Genomic DNA, 19,339 nt, shown 5'->3' on the forward strand with positions numbered 1-19,339 from the left:
ATTCATGTGAACATTCAGAAGACTAATTCTCAGCTCTTAATACATAGCATTATGCCCCCATGTATACCATTTGTTCATCTGTGGTTATTGCAACAATTTTCAGAGCCTTTTACTTTAACCTCTCTGGATGTCTGTTTTTTAATCAACACAATGGAAAGTTTGGACTAGGTGGTTTCTAAGCTCCTCCAAGTTTTAAAATTAGATTATTCTTGTGCTTGAGGTATTCTACTGTTCTCCATGGTCAGACGGTAGACTTGGCTCCAGTTAGTACTTACTAGAGACACAGAAAAATCCATACTGGGAGGTTGTATGTCCTCTTTTAGGGATATGTAAATATATGTGGGTATTTGTCATTCTATACTCCCCTTTAGTTTTGGAAAATGCGGTGTCCTTATTGAATAAGCCTTAGACATTCAACCCTTTTTGCAAATAGTGTACTTATTTCAGCACAAGGAATCTGACTGCTGTTTGCTTTGTTAGTCACATAAGAAGCCCTGTCTTGTCCAAAACAGATTGTAGAATCAGAATATTTTCTAGCCACACCCCACCCAATTGTGTATTTAAAACTATTTTTACTCTGGGTGTTTACTTGTAGCTGTTTGAAGTGACTAGTCTGTGGCTTTGTGAAGGAAACCCATTCCACTCAAAACAGAGAGCCGTACTCTTTAAACTCTATAACCTGAGTGATTTTTTAAAATATCAAATATGACTGATGATTTTTTTCACATCTATCAATTAGCTACTATTAAGCTTGCCTATTCATTTGCACATCTGTGGATCATTAATTAATTCATCTTATGTTTCTTAAGTGCTTCTTAAGTGTTAGGCATTGAAATAAATACTGGGTGAATAATATATATTCTATACCCTTAAAGTGTTTACACAGTGATTCTCAACCTCTTTTCCCCACTTCTGCAGTCCTGGGGGAAATGGCACAATTCCTTCAGCCTTTGAGGTTCATTAAGATAGTGGTGGTTCAAAGACTGTATTTTTATAAAGCTCCTGAGGTGATCATGATGGCCTCCTAAGTTAGAATGTGTAGTCTGATATCAGTGTTCTGTCATCAGCTTGTTAATATTAGTTACATTGTTTTTTGTTCCTTGTGCTCATATGCTTTTTAAACTTTTTTACAGAAAACTTTAGTCTTTTATAGAAGTAGTGAGGATAGTTACAATAAATGCCTATATGCCTATCATTCAAACTGATCTCAACTCACTGTCACTCAGTTCTCCTTTCATTCACCACGCCTCCAGATTTTGAAGTAAATCCCATATATTGTATCAATTCACCTGTGAATATTTCAGTATATTTTTCCAGAAGATAAGGAGTCTTTTTCCTTTAAAACAATGTCATCATCATATTAAAAAATCAGCTATTTCTTAATATCATCAAATGCTGTAGTTCACATACATATATAGACATGTATACACACAAACATGTATATATACATGTCTAGATTATATATATAGAAACACATACATATCCATGTATATTTTTTATTGATTGATAAATTGTTCGTTGAAATTAGGTTCATGAATTGCCATTGATTCATATATCCCTGTGGTCATGGTTTGAATATATTCCCCAAAGTTCATGTGTTGGAAACTTAATCCTTAATGTAACAGTTTTGGCAAGTGGGATCTTTAAGAGTTGATCAGGTTGTGAGGACTGTGCCCTCCTGAGGATTAATGTTGTTATTGTGGGAATGGGTTAGTAGTTGTGAGTGGGCTTTATGTAGAAGCAAGCTCAGCCCCCTTTTGCTCTCTTGCACACTTTTGCCCTCTTTTGCCCTTCTGCCTTCTGCCATGCAATACTACAGCATAAAGGCTCTCTCCGGATACTGGTGCCGTTCTCTTGGACTTCCTATCCTTCAGAACTGTTTGCCGAATAAAGCTCTGTTCATCATATATCACCCTGTCTGTGGCATTCTGTTATAGCAGTGTAAAATGGACTAAAGTACCTGTTACGCTAGGTGTCTTGTGCCACTTTTTACTCCCTTACAGTTTATGTGTTGAAAAACTGTCATCTATCTCATGCGATTTCCTGTTACCTAGAATTTGTTATCACTTAATTTACTGCTCTGGAGATTGGTAGGCAAATCTAGAGTTTTCACCTGATTTCAGGTTTGAGATACACACATTTACTCACACACAGACACAACACACACAGATACATTTTTTGTCAAGAACACTTTATAGAGAGTCAATGATATACTTCTGTCAGGAGGCCCTTAATTGTTGGTGTCTCTTTGGTGTTACCAGACATTGGTAATTGCCTAGAGTCAATATTTTATTGTAGGTTATAAAATGGCGATATTCTGATTTTATCATTTGTATTTTATTTATTAGCTAGGATATTTTCTATAAAGAAAAACACCCCTTCATCAACTATTTGGTTACCCTGAAGTACAGTGTGTATAGAAAAAGCAGGAGAAATGCCTTTACCAGCATTTAGAACAATAAGCTGCTCCTAGCATCCTCCACAGGTGTAGTGAGGGAGGTGTGTGTATTTGAGTATCATTATAAACATTGAGTTTATAATGTATTATATGTGTTTCAGTTCATGGCACTTATTAATCTTACTGTTGTTCAGAATTTTTTACCCATTTTTGGCCAGTGAGAGCCTCTCCTCTTCCAGTTGGCTTGTGAGTTCTTTTGACCATGGTCCCAGTAGTTGTTTTTTTTTTTTTTTAATAGCTTCTTTCCTTCTAATATTTTATACCTTTCCTGGCCCAGATCTACAATATGACATTTCTCCACAGACTCTTGGTTTCTTTTGTGGGAAATAGAAACCACAATCTGAGTGCCTAGATGTCTGGGTCCTAGGGACGCACATTGCTTCTGGGTTGGTCATTCTCTCTAGTGAACAGAGCTAAGAAATGTATGCACAGGATGTTCATTAAATATAAGAGACATGATAACTTTTTACTGATGTAGCCAATGCACATTCAGGACCACAGGTGTTTACTTAATGACCTCAATCTTGTATCTGTAGCTCCTTGGTCCCATGCTAAAAACCCCGTACTCATGCCAGTAACATAGTTGTTCATTTGTTTATTCCATGATGCTCACAATTTCTCAAAATAAAAATACTAATATTCATACCAGAACATTGAAAAAAATGGAAGCTGTTTGATTATGTTTGCAATACTTTTGGTATTTTCACTAGAGCTGCATTACTGTACTGTGAAGTCACATGACACAGTTGATTCAATGTGGTAATACTACCCACTCAGTTCACTGTTAGGTTTGTTTCATTTTGCTTTCGATTTTTAGGAATGCTCTTTTTAAATTTAATTTGTTTCATACTTTCCTAAAGTACATATGTTTTCTGTGGTGTTCTGATAAATGTTTAACAACCAACTTCAGGGTGAAGGAAATGTGTTTGCTGATCTCCGTGGTGTGGTCCGTTTCCAGACAACCCAATCACAAAATACCTGAACGTTCACCAAGGGCCAATATAAACCAGCTCCAGCAAACATTGTATATTTCTGAGTCAAATTTATAAAACAAGGAATATTCAGAGAAGAGTAGCCTCTGTTACTGACCTATCCATCCTATGTTTCACCTTCCTTCTGTATGTAACTATTTTTTTTAAATTGGTTTGATTTATCCTTTTTATTAAAAAATGTATCATTCATTAATATCCCTCCCAGCTTCTTAAGTGAATGACATCACAATGTACATACTTTATTTTGTAAATGACTCAGTTTTTCATGACCCAACCTGAAGTTTTATTGAATATAACAGTTTATATTGGAGATCACTGCATAACGTTGTGTAAAGATAGTCTGCATTCGTTTTTACAGCTTCATAGTACTCCATTGTATAGATTCACCATAGTTTTTTCAACCATTGCCCTATAGATAGACATCTGTGTTATTTCCTGTCTTTTGCTAATACAAATACTTTTTTTTAACTTTTAAATTCATGGGTACAAGTGCAGGTTTGTTACATAGGTAAACTTGTGTCATGGGGCTTTATTGTACAGTTTATTTCATCACCCGGGTATTAACCATAGTATCCATTAGTTATTTTTCCTGATCCTCTTCCTCCTTCTACCCTCCACCCTCTGAAAGACCCCAGTGTGTGTTGTTCCCCTCTATGTGTCCATGGCTTCTTATCATTTAGTTCCTACTTACAAGTGAGAACGTGCAGTATTTGGTTTTCTGTTCTGTGTTAGTTTGCTAAGGATAATGGCCTCCAGCACCATCTATGTCCCTGCAAAGGACATTATCTTATTCTTTTTTATGGCTGCATAGTATTCCATGGTGTATATGTACCACATTTTCTTTATCCAGTCTATCAATGATGGATATTTAGGTTGATTCCATATCTTTAACACAAATACTTCATAGTGAATAACTTTGTTTGTGGGTGTGTGGGTGTATATATAGCCTGAATATCTTTCAGAGAGAGTCATGGAATGGGGATTCATGGCCCTGTTTCCCCTCAGCATCACCAACAGGATATGTTCTTTAGATTTTTTTGAGCTTTTTAATTTTTGTCCACCTTAGAGGTGAAAATTGGAATTTCAGTCTAGTTGTAATTTTCATTCTTCTTACTAAAAGCATGGTTGAGTATCTTTTCATATAGCTTAGACCATTTCTCTAGCCTGCTTTTCCTGTACATGTTCTGTAACTTAAATCTCTGTTCTGTGATACAGTTTTCACATATTTCTCCCAGTTTATTTGTGTTTTTAATTTGCTTATGAGTTTTTTTTTTCGTGCAAAACTTTCTTTTAAGGTACATACGTCTTTATTCAGAATATTATTATTCTTTCATAGACTCAGCAGTAAGGGGCAGGAAAGGTCATCCACATCAATGGTTTCATTCTTCAGGCAAGGAAACTAGTTTATTATGCATATCCCCTGGCCTAATGTTTAACTGAGTTACATTTCTGATGTGACAAGCTGTTGGCGAGAGAGCCCACTGAGGGAAAACACCAGCGACAGAGCTAATGTGTTCACCCCTCGGTCTGGCAGGATACTGACTTTCCTGTTCTTCTAATCCTTCATCCTTTTTTTTTTTTTTTTTTTTTTTTTTTTTTGAGACGGAGTGTCACTCTGTCGCCCAGGCTGGAGTGCAGTGGCCGCATCTCAGCTCACTGCAAGCTCCGCCTCCCGGGTCTACGCCATTCTCCTGCCTCAGCCTCCCGAGTAGCTGGGACTACAGGTACCCGCCACCTCACCCGGCTAGTTTTTTGTATTTTTTAGTAGAGACGGGGTTTCACCGTATTAGCCAGGCTGGTCTCGATCTCCTGACCTTGTGATCCGCCCGTCTCGGCCTCCCAAAGTGCTGGGATTACAGGCTTGAGCCACCGCGCCCGGCAATCCTTCATCCTTTTAGAGTAGAAATGGGAAAAGTGCCAAGAAGTTTAGTCAGGGCACCTTCCACCACCACCTTGCTGTACCTCATTCCTCTTGAAAAAATTTTAAAAGAACATTCTTAGGTGCTATTATAGAGTCCAGAAGCTAAAAATGATCTATTTGTGTAAATAGTCTAATGTGGTTTAGTGGTTAGATACCTGCTGAGGGTTTGAAAAGAGAAATTCATGCATAAAAACAGGTGTTTATGAAAAACCCCTGAAACGTCAGGTCAGGTCAAGAAAAACTGAGAGTCATTTACAAAGTTTTAACAAGGGCTTTATATTCTATTTTCCGTTTTACACAAATTGCTACATTACTTGAAGAGCTCATAGTTTTCTGTGCCAAGCGCTTAATGACATCACCTGCTTTCCATAGTAACCCAGCTGAGTTAAAAATATAGAATGTCTTGGCCCCTTGACCTAAGATCTTCAAGGATCTTGGCCACCCAATGGGTTCTCAACCATTCACATATGTTCCTACTCTATTTACAACTTCGTCTTTCACATGCAGTTTCTGCTAAGTTGGAAGGAGAAATAAAATAGATAATTAAAGTGTTAATTAGAGAAGTCACAGGCTAACAATTTTTATTTAGATCTCTTTGTTCCTCTCTTTACTATCATACTTGAGAACAACTCCACAGTCACCATTTATAGTGTACAAAGTAAAGTACTTGTAGGGTACATGAGTACCTGTAGAATATTATGTATCCGTAGGGCACCTAAGTACCTGTAGGGTCTGTGTGGCAACACAGACCACCAGGAAACCCATCGCCAAAATGGATACTCATGCAGCTATTTAACTTAATCATATTAACAATGAAAATACATCCCAGTAATGCTGGGCCCTTGTCTGTTTAGCCATTGATCAAATAATTGTGTTACCTCACCCAAAAAACCTCTCCCCTAACAGTGCAAAGATGCTTAGTGAGTCTTCCTGCTGTCCCTGGTTCCTGCCTCTTGCCCACCAGTAATGCTGACCAGATCGCCTGGCCTTTTTGCACCCTGGTTTCCTCTTTGCCTACTTTCTTTCTTTTTTTTTTTTTTTTTTTTTTGAGACGGAGTCTGGCTCTGTCACCCAGGCTGGAGTGCAGTGGCTGGATCTCAGCTCACTGCAAGCTCCGCCTCCCAGGTTTGCGCCATTCTCCTGCCTCAGCCTCCCGAGTAGCTGGGACTACAGGCGCCCGCCACCTCGCCCGGCTATTTTTTTGTATTTTTTAGTAGAGACGGGGTTTCACTGTGTTAGCCAGGATGGTCTCGATCTCCTGACCTCGTGATCCACCCGTCTCGGCCTCCCAAAGTGCTGGGATTACAGGCTTGAGCCACCGCACCCGGCCTTGCCTACTTTCTTTCATATTTTAAAGGTAATTGCTATTTAGGAAAAATGTAACAAATAGAAAATAAAATGTATATACTATAGAGATATAATAAACATTAATAGTGGTTTTTTTCCCCCAGTGATCTTATTAGTGCTGAAATTCTTACTATCTTTAATAAATTATGAGTCAAAAATAACTCTTGCCACTTACGATGCCAGTCAGGCAGAAGTTTGGACATGCTGTCATCTTCCCCTGCTTTCTCTTAATTTTATGTTAGGAACTTTGGAAAGTTAAATGACACATATATCAAGTGGCAAAACTGCCTGGGAATGCTCCACAGTTGTGATTGGTGATGATGACCATACTGGTGTCCAAGAAGTAAATATCTCTGATATCAGACAGCCTTCTCAAATGATTGTCAGACTTTTTCTGACCCTCTGTGTGTACTAGTTGCCAGGCTGGATTCTAGGAATCTGGAGCAGGAGCTACTTCTTGCTGTAGATTCATGGAGATAAACGCCAGACCCCAAAGCCTCTTATGGCCTCTGGCTTCTTTAGTGTCTGTGTGGATCTATCTTCCAAATCATGAAATAGTGTTTTCTCATACTTTATACTCTTTTCTGAATGTAACTCAAGGACTATGGGTTATTTATTATTGAAATTCCACTCTATACAAGTAGTGCCTGTTACAAGGCCTAGACCTTATAAATGTTGCTGAATGAAGGAACTGAGAGTGTCAGGACACCAGATTGCCATGTTTATTGAGGTGGATGGTTTGCCTCGTGCTTGTGAATGCCCAAGGATAGGACCATTTGCATGGTACTGCTTTGGACCTGAGTCTTTCCAAACCTTTCCTTACCTTAAAATAATAACCCGGAATTCTTGTAGAGGTCCTAGTATCAACAACTTCTTCCCAAAGTAGTTTTCACAAAAGAAAATAACTGTAATTGTTGTTCTAGTAAGTGTGTACCTTAAATTGTTCTACTGGCTACTAAGTTAGAATTTCAAAGATTTTTCAAAGACAGTTTTTTCTGAAAATAGGCATGGTAGGAAGATATAGATGTAAGAGGTAGGTTCAGGTTGGGCCTGAGATGGAAAGAAAAAGAAGAAGAGCCCAGAATCTTTGGAATTTAGAGAGATTTCTTTAAATATCTCAGAAACCTGAACTATACAGTTTCAGAGCAACAAATAACTTTTTAGACATAGCTATGCTTCACTTTCCCATTGTCTTTTACTCATCTATATCCCATTTACTTATTGATACATTGATTTATTCACCTCTTCAATGTATTAAAAATATATTATATTCCAGGAAATAAATGGGCTCACAGACTACTGATACCATTTATTAATTCTTTCCCTGCTCAACCTACCTGTTAGCATCTTCTCTTGAATGGAAATACATATATGACCCTTAAAGGGGGAAGATGTTATTATTTGGGTTGTGAGTATTAGATAGATATTTTAGAATACTCAAGTTTATAAAATGAAAATTTGAGAATTGCATCAGTATCATTAAAATACAAATATTAGAGCTGAAAGAGATACTAATCCGAGTAAGTACTAGAAAATGATATTTCAATTTTTTTCTGTAGCATCCATAAACCCCCACTTTTTATCTAACAACTCCTTGTGAGTTCTCTAGATAATATTGGTAGAGCCCTCAGTTCTGCTTATTACTCAGCAAAGTTATGCTTGGACAGAATGAACTTTTTTCTCATTAAAATCTTAGGTAGTATTCCATTTCATTACTTGATGAACAGTATAACTTCTATTACCAAAAACATTTTGCACAAGCTATATTTAATATTTACTCTAGACTCATTGGACTTTAATTCAATTAAAAAGCTTTTTTTTCCCCTGATATATATGCTGCTGGCAGTACTATAAACTGTGGATCAACATACCCATCCCTGGTCATAGTTTCACAAATATTCAGGTTAAAACATTTTTTTCCAGCTTTATTGAGTTATAAATGATAAATTAAAAGCATACATATTTATGGTATACTATATATTTTCAGATATATGTATACATAAATGTATATATATACACACACACACACACAGCTAAGTGGTTACCATAATCAACCTAATTAACATATCCATCACATTGATGAGAACACTTAAGACCTACTCTTTTAGCAAATTTTAAGTATATGGTACAGTATCTCTAACTATAGTCACCATGCTGTACATTAGATTTCATGAACTTATTCATCCTATGTAACTGAAACTTTGTGCCCCTTGACCACCATCTCCCTGTGACCCTCCACTCTACAGCCCTTGGCAACCACCATTCTACTCCCTGCTTCTATGAATTTTGACTTTTTTAGATTACGCGTATGAGTGAGATCATGCAGTATTTGTCCTTCTGTGTCTGGTTTATTTCACTTAGCGTATTATCTTCTAGGTTCATCCATGTTGTCAAAAATAGCAGAATTTTCTTCTTCTTTTAAGGCTGAATAATATTATGTGTTTGTGTATATGTATGTAATATGCACGCTTTTTTTTTAAAGGACAAGGGGGCTGACACCTGTCATCTTCCAGACACTGTGTTACATGCTTTATAATTATGATTCTTCTAATTCTAAAAACCATTCTTAGGTAGATGGTTATAGCTATTTCTTAAGTTTTATGGGTTTTTTTTTTTAAAAGAAGAAAATGAAGCTTATTAAAGTTGAATGACTCATCCAAGGTCATTTAGCTGGTAGGTGGCAGAACTGGGGTTTGAAACTAAGTTTTTCTTCCACACCACATAACACTTACTATAAATTGCTTTTATTATTTCAGTCAAATTTCATTTGTGAAATCTCAGATGTGACCTACTGCTCTGATATGGCAGTATCTATCTTTCATATTAATAAAGAACAGAGAAAACCCATGTGCTGTTATCATGAGTTTGGAAAACAAAGTATTATCACAGATAACAATAAGCATTCTTATCCTTAGTTCCAACAGTTCGGAATCTGTTACTCAGAACAAGAAGCCCTCAGATTCAGATACGAAACAGAATGTTTAGTCACAAACACAAAGATCTGAAACCCCAATTTTGAGCCATTTCTGTACAAGAAGAATCCAGCCTGTGTTTGTCAGTGATGGATAGCATATAAACTAAGAAGACCTAAAGAGGTTAAAGTGTTGACAAAATTCAACCCGTTGGTGGAATCCACGCAAACACAAGAAACGAAGCTGGGCCTTTCCACACCACTGTGAGTCCTTGCAGTGACTTCATTTTAAGTCAACGTCTTTTTGTGCCGCACATATTCACCCATGTTTGCTTGAAGAAATACCACAAATTGGTGGGGTCTCCTTTTGTGCAGTCTTGCACAGATGTTACTGCCACCCCAAAACCCAAACGGATGTCTGCCACCACCACTTCCTGGCCAGAAGTATTTTTCGTGATTTGACGCAGACCAGATTTCAACATATCGTTCCCATATGGTTTTATCCACATTTTATACTTGGCTCCAGGTTTTATCCACATTTTATACTTGGCATAGGGTGCAGGATAATCCAGAGCTGTGATGTGCAACTGAAACTTGTGGGTCTTGGTGAATTTTCTGAAGCAGGTCCCAGGGAAATCAGATATCGGCACCAGCATCAGAATCTTCTCACTCACATAGTACACCTGGTCTTTGTGCAGCCGAGAACAGTAGGTGCCATTGAGCCTCTCAGCCAGCAGCTAGAAATTCTCCCTAATGCATTTCACAGTCTTCTCAAATATTACATGGGTCTCCTCTTCAGTCAAAGTCTGCGTTTTCTCACTGGGTTGGAACACTGGAACCTCGTGCCTCAGTAGTGGGAAACAGAAGTCCCACGTTTTCTTTATCCCTTCAGCCATCAACAGACACTTAGACAAATGCAATTATTTACTGAACCAAGACATCTTTTATAAAATGAATGTGTGCAATACCTAGATGTTTATATGGAAAACCAGATATCTTTTAGAGTTGTGAGAATCTATTAGAAAATGTCCAGCTCGGCCGGACACAGTGGCTCATGCCTGTAATCCTAGCATTTTGGGAGGCCGAGGCAGGCGAATCACAAGGTCAGGAGTTCGAGACCAGCCTGACCAACATGGTGAAAAAACCCCATCTCTGCTAAAAATACAAAATTGCCTGGGCGTGGTGGCGTGCACCTGTAATCCAAGCTACTCAGGAGGCTGAGGCAGGTGAATCACTTGAACCTGGGAGGCAGAGGTTGCCTTGAGCCGAGATGACACCACTGCACTCCAGCCTGTGTGACAGAGTAAGACTCTGCTCAAAAAAATAAAAATAAGTAAATAAATAAAATGTCCAGCTCAATAGCTCACATTTTAAGGTCTTATGTGCTAGATCTAATTCTAACAACTTTGCATATACTATTTCATTTACTTCTCATAGCAGCCCCATGAAGTAGGTACTATTATTATTCTCATCTTTAGAGATAAAGAATTTGAGGCCTAGAGGTTAAGCATCTTAGCCAAGATCACCATGGTAAAGTGACTGTTTTCTATGGATATATTTCTTTAGGATTTATGAGAAACAGTGTAATTCCGAGAATAGCACTACTTAACTAGGAACTACTGTGTTGGCTATTCCTTGTTAAGATTTGTGTGAAAGCGTAATCCCACTACGTCTGCTTTCCAAACCATCTCAAATCGGTGAACACTGTTTTTAATTCTTTACAATTGAAAGAGCTATGTTGTTTCAGTTCTAAAATGGGCTAGTTCAGAATTTGCTAATTAAAAAAGAAGCTAATTGAAAAGCAAATAGTGCGAATGTCAATATATTTGTTTTTATTTTGAAGACGTGTCAAACATGCTTATTTTTTAGGACATCATGGCCTGTTATAATGATTAAAAGGCAGAATGGTGTAACTAAAAACTTCTCAATGTTTTGGGAGACTTTTGAATTATTACTAATATATGAATTCTTACTAATGGGGTACATGTAGAACTTCATTTTGTAGTATTTGTATAGAATTGTATATTTAGCATGAGTTAAATATGGCAGGGGAATGCCCTTGATTACAACTATGCTATTGAGAGAGTAAGAATAGATAGTGAATATTTTTTCAGTCCTGCTTTTGGTTTGATTTCCCCATGAATCTTGATTTCTCACATTGGTAAGTGTTAGTTTATAATTGCATTATTAGTTTTGTGACCAGTAGGATTTGTATAATTGCAGCAGAGTAAAACTTTTAAAGATTAATTTAGTAAATGATATTTTGATCATACATGACTTAGAAAATGACAAAATAATGCAACTACAAAAAAAGATGTATTCTTATGATTTATAGCACAGCTATTAAAAATACAGAAAAAAGGATAAAGAGTTATTTGGCAAAAATTCTAATAGAAGAATATTGGGGGGAAATGTTAAGAGTTTTGGAGCCTATGGGAAGTAACTGACCTTACCAAAGTGTGGGGTTTTTTGGGAGAAAAAAGTTTCTCAGTCTACTAGTAACAATTTGTGGGCAATTAACTTAAAGAATAAATTCTGTGTTATTTGGTACAAATGATGATTAAACTCTTGTGTAGAATTTGGATAATACAATTATTATATTTTGAATAATACAGTCTAAAGCTGACTCCAAAGCAGTATTAAGAATAATTGTATTTGAAATCCACCTATTTGTATACTTTTTTTTTAACTTTCAGTGTTGATACCACAAAACTCTTGTGCATTTTAATATACATTGTATACTACAGTGTAATGATATTGAAGTGCTTTCAAAATACATTTTACTTGTGGTTTTTAATAAGTTTATCAGAATTTTAAAAAACATTTTATAAGACAGTAAAGAGCACTTCCAGTTTTTAAACTTTGTTTGTTTTACTTTATGACACTTTACGACCTAGTTTTTTGATTTGCAAATTACACATGTGGGTCATGTTATGAGCTATGGTTCTTTAGATCTTTCTTGTCATGGGAGGAAAGAGAGAAATAGGAATTAGACAGTTTTTTGCTTAAAAGGCATTATAAATACTAATATTAAGACATCTTCTTCAAGGTGAGGGCCATTTGTATGAAAGTTGTGTCTTTGAGACCTAGTACAGCACTTGAGTCTTCTGCCCCTCATTTTAAAAATAGCATTCCATGATTATCATGATAGGTCTGATTCAACTTTGTCTTCAGATTGGACTTGTGTTTACTGAGAGTCTCCGCTGTGTCAGGTGTTTTACTTTTCTTATTTGATCCAGAAGAGACTTATGTGATAGATATTACCACTGTATTTTGTAAGGAAACTGAAGCCCAGGAGGTTAAGGAATTCCACAGGTTCATAAAGCCAGTAGGTGGCAGAGCAGAGAGTTGAATGCTGCCCTCCTATGGACACCAGTTTCAAAGGCTGCTTTGGCATTTTTCCACCAGTGCATGCTCTCAGGTATTTGAAAGTATTCCTCTTTTGTTTAATTTCCTTTCATTGTTACCTAAAGCCATCAACTTATGCTTATGTTCCATCCCTTATAAACTAGCTGAAATGCTGTGGTAGCAGCTACACATCACTTCGTTAATATACTTTCTCAGAGTGGGAGCACCTCCTTTGCTCTTCTGGGCACATCACACCTCTCCTTTCTGCCTTACATTGCTGGTTTCCACAATTTTCAAGAACAAGTACCCATTTTTTTCAATATTTAAAATTGGGAAAACTTCGATATGTGTATAGTATGTAGCATTCTTTTATACTAAAGGTGAGGAATATTAATTTACTGAACACATGTATGTGTATCTGCTACCCAGCAAAAGAAACTTAACATTACCATTCTTTTTGAAACCCCCATGCCATCTCCCTGATGGCATTCCCCGTGTTTCCTCATGTAGTTAATTATACTGAGTCTCTTATTCCCTCTGTCCTTCTAGAAAGTATACCACTCTACATCCCACCCACAATAATGTTTTTCTTGCATGTTTTTAAATTCTGTATTTAAAAGGAATTATACTGTGTGTATCTGCTTCTGCAACATACTTTTTTGATGTAACATTGTGTTTTTGAGATTTGTCGGTACTGATATGTGGGGCTGTTTATTCATTTTTCACTGCCCTGTAGTTTACAATGGTATAAGTTTATCAGAATTTTTTTTATCTGTAATGGATATTTAGCTATCCAAAATAATACTGCTCTGAACATTCTTGTACATGTTTCCTGGCTACATGCAAAAGAATCTTTCTAGGAAGTATACCTAGGAGTGGAATATTAAGTATATATATTTTTCTGCTTTACTGCTAATTCCAAATTATTTTCTAAATTGTTTCATGTTTTTACCAGCAGGGCATAAGGGTACACCCACTTGGTATCATCTAAACTTCAAGGTTTGCCAACCAGTAGTTGTAAAATGCTGTCTCATTTTATTGTATTTGTATGATACTGATTCTAATGATGGTGAGCATATTTTTGTATGTTGATTGTGTTTTTTTTTTTGTTTACTTCTCTCTCAAATACTTGTTTGTACCTTTGCCCACTTTTTGCCAGATTTTTTTTTTCTGTTTTTGGTGGTGTGTTTTTTTTAGTATTCTTACATATTTTGGATATTGATTTTCATTAGTTATATGTGTTGCAGATATTTTCTTTCAGTTTGTGACATGTTCACTCTCTCTAGGGCATTTTATGTGTTATCTGCAGCTATCATCTATCTAAGAAAGACTCCATTGTTTAAAATAACTCATTGAGATTCAGTAAATTACTTATATTGTTCTTTTCCCAACTTTCCAGTGGGACTCTAAGTCGTTGTATATTCAAGAAAAACTTGGCACCCTTGTGAATGACGGTAGAGAATGTTTCATTAATCTCTTTTGATGACCTTCCTTTCTCTAGTGGAATTAGGTGACCATTATTTTTATAGAATTTCTAATTCTAGGTTTACTTGCAAAGGTTCGTGCAAATCATTAACAGAAGTTTATATTCAACTTTTGAATTCAAGAAAAGGTTACTTTGTTTCTTATGTGATAAAAACTAGTACCACATTTTCTTTCCTTTTTTTTTCCAACAGGAGAATGTTTCCAGTCGAGGATTATGATAAGCATTTAATTACTGAAAATCCTTACATAGAGTCTTATTTCAGTAAATCATTTTCTGCCAACACACACGCACATACACACACACACACAGAGTAGATGTGAGATGTTTCTAGTCTAGAAAATATATAGGAATTACTATTTCAGGAAAATTTTGATGAAGTTACTTAGATGAAAACTCAAAAACAGATTTTGTTACTTCTCAGTTTCATTTAATAGCTGATTTGTGCGTGATAACAAATATAATTGTTATTAGGATCTTACTCCTTTGATATTTACAGAACCACTTTTTTTGTAGGAACTAAATGGATACTCTTTCTAAAATATGAAACTAATTTAGTATAGTTCACAGTTGTTCCATTTTATTTTTGAGAATTTGTGGGACCAAATTTAGTAATGTAATTGTAAAAGACAAAACACCATAAACTATTTGATTGAATTATATTTTTGCTTTTTTTTTTTAAACTTAAAAAAGTTGTTACTTGGCATATATTTAGGAAAAGGTAGTAGAGATTTCAAGTTGGAAAAAAAATTAATAACATGAAAACAAAAACCACATATACTCAAACTTGAAAGCACCTCTTTCAGGTTTCATATTTTACATTTAATTATTTTATATATCATCAATGCTAGTTCTGCTCTGAAATTCATGTTTCACTCCTAAAACATGTTAAATGCGTTTATAATTTACTTCTGATTATTTGGTTGAAATGTGTTAGCATCTGAAAATAAACATATACAGGAAAATAAGATACTTGATTTATAGTATGTGGCAAAAACTGTTTTTTCCTTAGAGTCAGGAATGTCTTCAGCGAGCTGGGCATCTTGATAGAATGATAGCTTAAAGGGGTCGATGGCAGTGGCTGAGATAAACAGGAAGCAGTGAAATCATTAATAGTGTTCTTCCAACCTTGAAAAGTAGAATTTGGCACTGCTTTTCTTGTTTCTTTTTGTTTCTTATGAACTGTCTGGTTCAGACTGAAGATGTAAGGTTCTGTATTTATCAATTCTAAAAGTTATTTTCGTGTTCTAATGCCTTCTTTACATCTGTCCCAGTTTCTTCGCATATATGTCTGTCTGAATACATGGAAATCAAGCAAATTCCAAAATAAAATCCAAAGATCTGGATTAACTATTCTCTGTGTTTCATGGTGGGAAAATTTGATGGATAAAATTATAGACATTATGGTTTGTGTCTTATATGGAAGAAGACTATGATTCTGTCCTTTTGCTGTTACTAGGAAATTCCTAGAGATAGGATTCTATTATTCTGAATAATATTTAGAAATAATATTAAAATAAAGGAATTTTAAGAAACATAGATCATATTAAAAGAGATAGTACTACACTTTCCCACCTCTTTTGTTTTTGTTTTTGAGATGGAGTCTTGCTCTGTCGCAAGACTGGAGTGCAGTGGTGCGATTTCAGCTCACTGCAACCTCCGACTCCCAGGTTCAAGTGATTCTGCCTCAACCTCTCAAGTAGCTGGGATTATAGGCACGCGCCACCACACCCAGCTAATTTTTTTTTTTTTTTTTGTATTTTTAGTAGAGACAAGGTTTCACCACGTTGACCAGGATGGTCTTGATTTCTTGACCTTGTGATCCCCCCACCTGGGCCTCCCAAACTGCTGGGATTACAGGCTTGAGCCACCGGGCCCAGCCTTTCCCACCTCTTTAATTGTTTTTGTTCAGGTTGAATTAGTTCTATTACTTAAAATTTTTTTTTAATTCTATGAAAACTTCCAAGTCACACTGTCCTTGTTAGCTATAGTTAAGAAATGAGAGTGTGCCATTTTTTATTGCTGTTAATTTAATATTTTGTTGCATTACTTTTTTTTTTTTTTTTGCATTTTGGTTGTTTGATGTATAATTTTAAAAATACGTGATTGTTTTATGGATAAGCCTAGGAAGTAAGTTATTCAGTCAACAAAATGAGCTATAGTAATTCATTTTATTATAATCAAATCAGGAAAAATTAGGACCGTCATTTATTGCAACATTGTCAAATTTGTAGTAGTGTTTGGTTGTGTTGTGTTTTCTCTGTTAGATTTTAATCTATATCAATTAGCAAAATATTTGTAATGCTTTGTAATAAAGAACAGGTGTGAGTAGAATGCCTTAAACCTTTTTATGACTTGAGAAAAAACTTACAAAGATTAGGAGCTTTATCATTTTTCACACTCATTGCCAAATAAATACAATCATTTATATTTTTGTAATGAGGAGATTCAGAGTTCATGTATTGGTGGTGTCGGGTATTCTGCAGTCAGATATTTGGATATCCTGGGAATTTATATAATTGGAATTCTTTTTATAACAGATAGTATGAAAACAAACATATTCTTCTTACAATATTAAAGTGTAAAAGGAGGCCAGGCGCGATGGCTCACACCTGTATCCCAGCACTTTGGGAGGCCAAGGCGGACAGATCACGAGGTCAGGAGATCAAGACCATCCTGGCCAACATGGTGAAACCTCGTCTCTACTAAAATACAAAAAATTAGCTGGATGTGATGGTACATGCCTGTAGTCCCAGCAACTTGGGAGACTAAAGCAGGGGAATCTCTTGAACCCGGGAGGCAGAGGTTGCAGTGAGCTGAGATTGTGCCACTGCACTCCAGCCTGACAGCAGAGCGAGACTCAGTCTCAAAAAAAATAATAATAATAAAAAGTGTAAAAGGAGAACACCAACTTTCATTCATATATACTGAGTTGCTAACTCTATTAAATTTGTTTCTCCTGGTTTTCTATATTACTTTAAATATATAACTCTAAGTTTAGAATTCAAATATTTAGGTGTATTTAAATTAACTTTGAGTTTTAATGAGTTAGTAAACGGACTCTTAGAGTTTGTTTGTAATCCACACCAGACTTTGGGACAACTGTTTGTTAGACTTCACACCAGTAACAAACTCCCTAAGGGGACTGGGTGTGATAGCAGGAAGTAAACCAGGAGTGGTGAGCCAATGGTATTTGTCCCTGACAACTTTGAGTTAGTTCACCACATCCCAGCCACAAATATGCATGATAGGAGAATGAGAGTTCTGTTTGGCACATAGTTCAAAAACAGACATTTTCAAACAAGGGATCTTAGGTTGATGGCATTGAAAGTTACTAGATTTGTTCTGAAATGTGCCGGTTGCCAGCAGTGAATAAGTGATCTGAGGGAAAAGGGCTCAATTAGAGATTGTATTATGTGCCAGTTATAGATTTGATTCGTACATCAGATTGATGCATGAGAAATGGAATGCCTCTTAAATATAATATATGAGCAAAGTTACAGGACATAAGAACTTCTAGTTTCTGTCTTGAAGCATTATAATAGATTGAAAGCTTCTTTAAACTCTCCTTCTCACTCTGCAGTGAGAAGTTGGACAGTTGTCCTCAACAGAGGACAATTGATAACTGCGTACTGTTAAATGTCCCCAAAAGAATTTGTTTAGAAAGGTGAGATATGATAAAAAGAATGGGCAACAAAGTGTTTCCCTTATCATAAATTTTGTCAGATCATAAGATCTGAGTTCAGTAACTCTACACTGTGAAATGCTGAAAAAAACCAACATTAAATTGATGGTAAGAAGAAATGCTGATTTTCAAAATGCAAAAATTTTCTGTTCTTTATTATCTCTTATTAAGAAGATTGGCCACATCCTTACTTCAGGGTACATCTACAAGTTTCATACTTATTTAAGAGGTTAAGATGGGTCCTGTATTATTTCATTGGAAGTTCTGTCCTACTATTGTCATCTTATTGATTATTCTTGAGATTGTTTTCTTTTCATCTCTTACCTAATATTTGTTTATTTACCAAAGTTACATAATCTCCTCTTAACATTTTAGAGTTTTCTTTAAAGTATCCCCAGTGATCTGAAAATCAAATTTGTATCTTCTGTCCCATAAAGTAAAAAATAGTTTGTTTCATTTTTTGAATTGTTCATTTCCGGATGCTTACCAATTCATTTTTTTTTTTTTTTAGTTTTTACTTACCATTTTATTTTTAACAGTAATTTAGCTCAAAATTGTAAACTAATGAAACCAAATTTTTGATACTTTCTGAACTTCTTTTAACATTTATGTGATGGTATTTGAGAGCAGCAAACACTCGTTTTGTCGTTGGTAACTATTTCAATTTGGTATGCAGTCTAATGTTTGTACAGAGCACTGTGCCAGGCAGAAATCTTCCCTTACTTACTTCTGGAGAGCACCACAGAAGTAAAAGGATGTCCTCCTCGTTTTCCTATCACAGTTAGCATGTGCACAGTTACCAGCCATATGTCCCACAGCCTGACTTGTTGATTATGGTTACAATTAATACTGATGAAAAAAAGACTTTCATGCTTTGTGTGCTGGGTGTGGTGGGCAGTTGAAGGCAGGGAGAGTCCCTGGGGATTTGATAAAGGAATATAGATAACCTGAGATTTAAGTCCAGTATGTGGTTAAAAGGGAATCAAGCAAATAAAAAGTTATCTAGGCTGCAGAACAATGGTGGCTATGTACTTTTTGAGTAGGTGGCGTCAAACTGTGATTTTTAGACAGCTTGCTAAATAGATTTTATCATACTTTGACCTCCCAACTTCAGATAAAAGGGGTAAGAACGAATTTCTCAGAAGCTCCATGACAATAAGTAAATAACTGGAGTCGCTTTACTCAAAATGGGTG

General features: G+C 35.9%; 1 protein-coding gene and 1 pseudogene across 1 annotated transcript in view; one reads left to right on the plus strand and one right to left on the minus strand.

Moving 5' to 3' along the window:
* Positions 1-19,339, plus strand: part of NT5DC1 (5'-nucleotidase domain containing 1) — a 147,922-nt gene that overhangs the window by 25,817 nt on the left and 102,766 nt on the right. The window lies entirely within an intron of this gene.
* Positions 9,918-10,525, minus strand: LOC112622152 (annotated as a pseudogene).

Source organism: Theropithecus gelada, chromosome 4, assembly GCF_003255815.1.
Source record: "Theropithecus gelada isolate Dixy chromosome 4, Tgel_1.0, whole genome shotgun sequence".
NCBI lineage: Eukaryota > Metazoa > Chordata > Mammalia > Primates > Cercopithecidae > Theropithecus > Theropithecus gelada.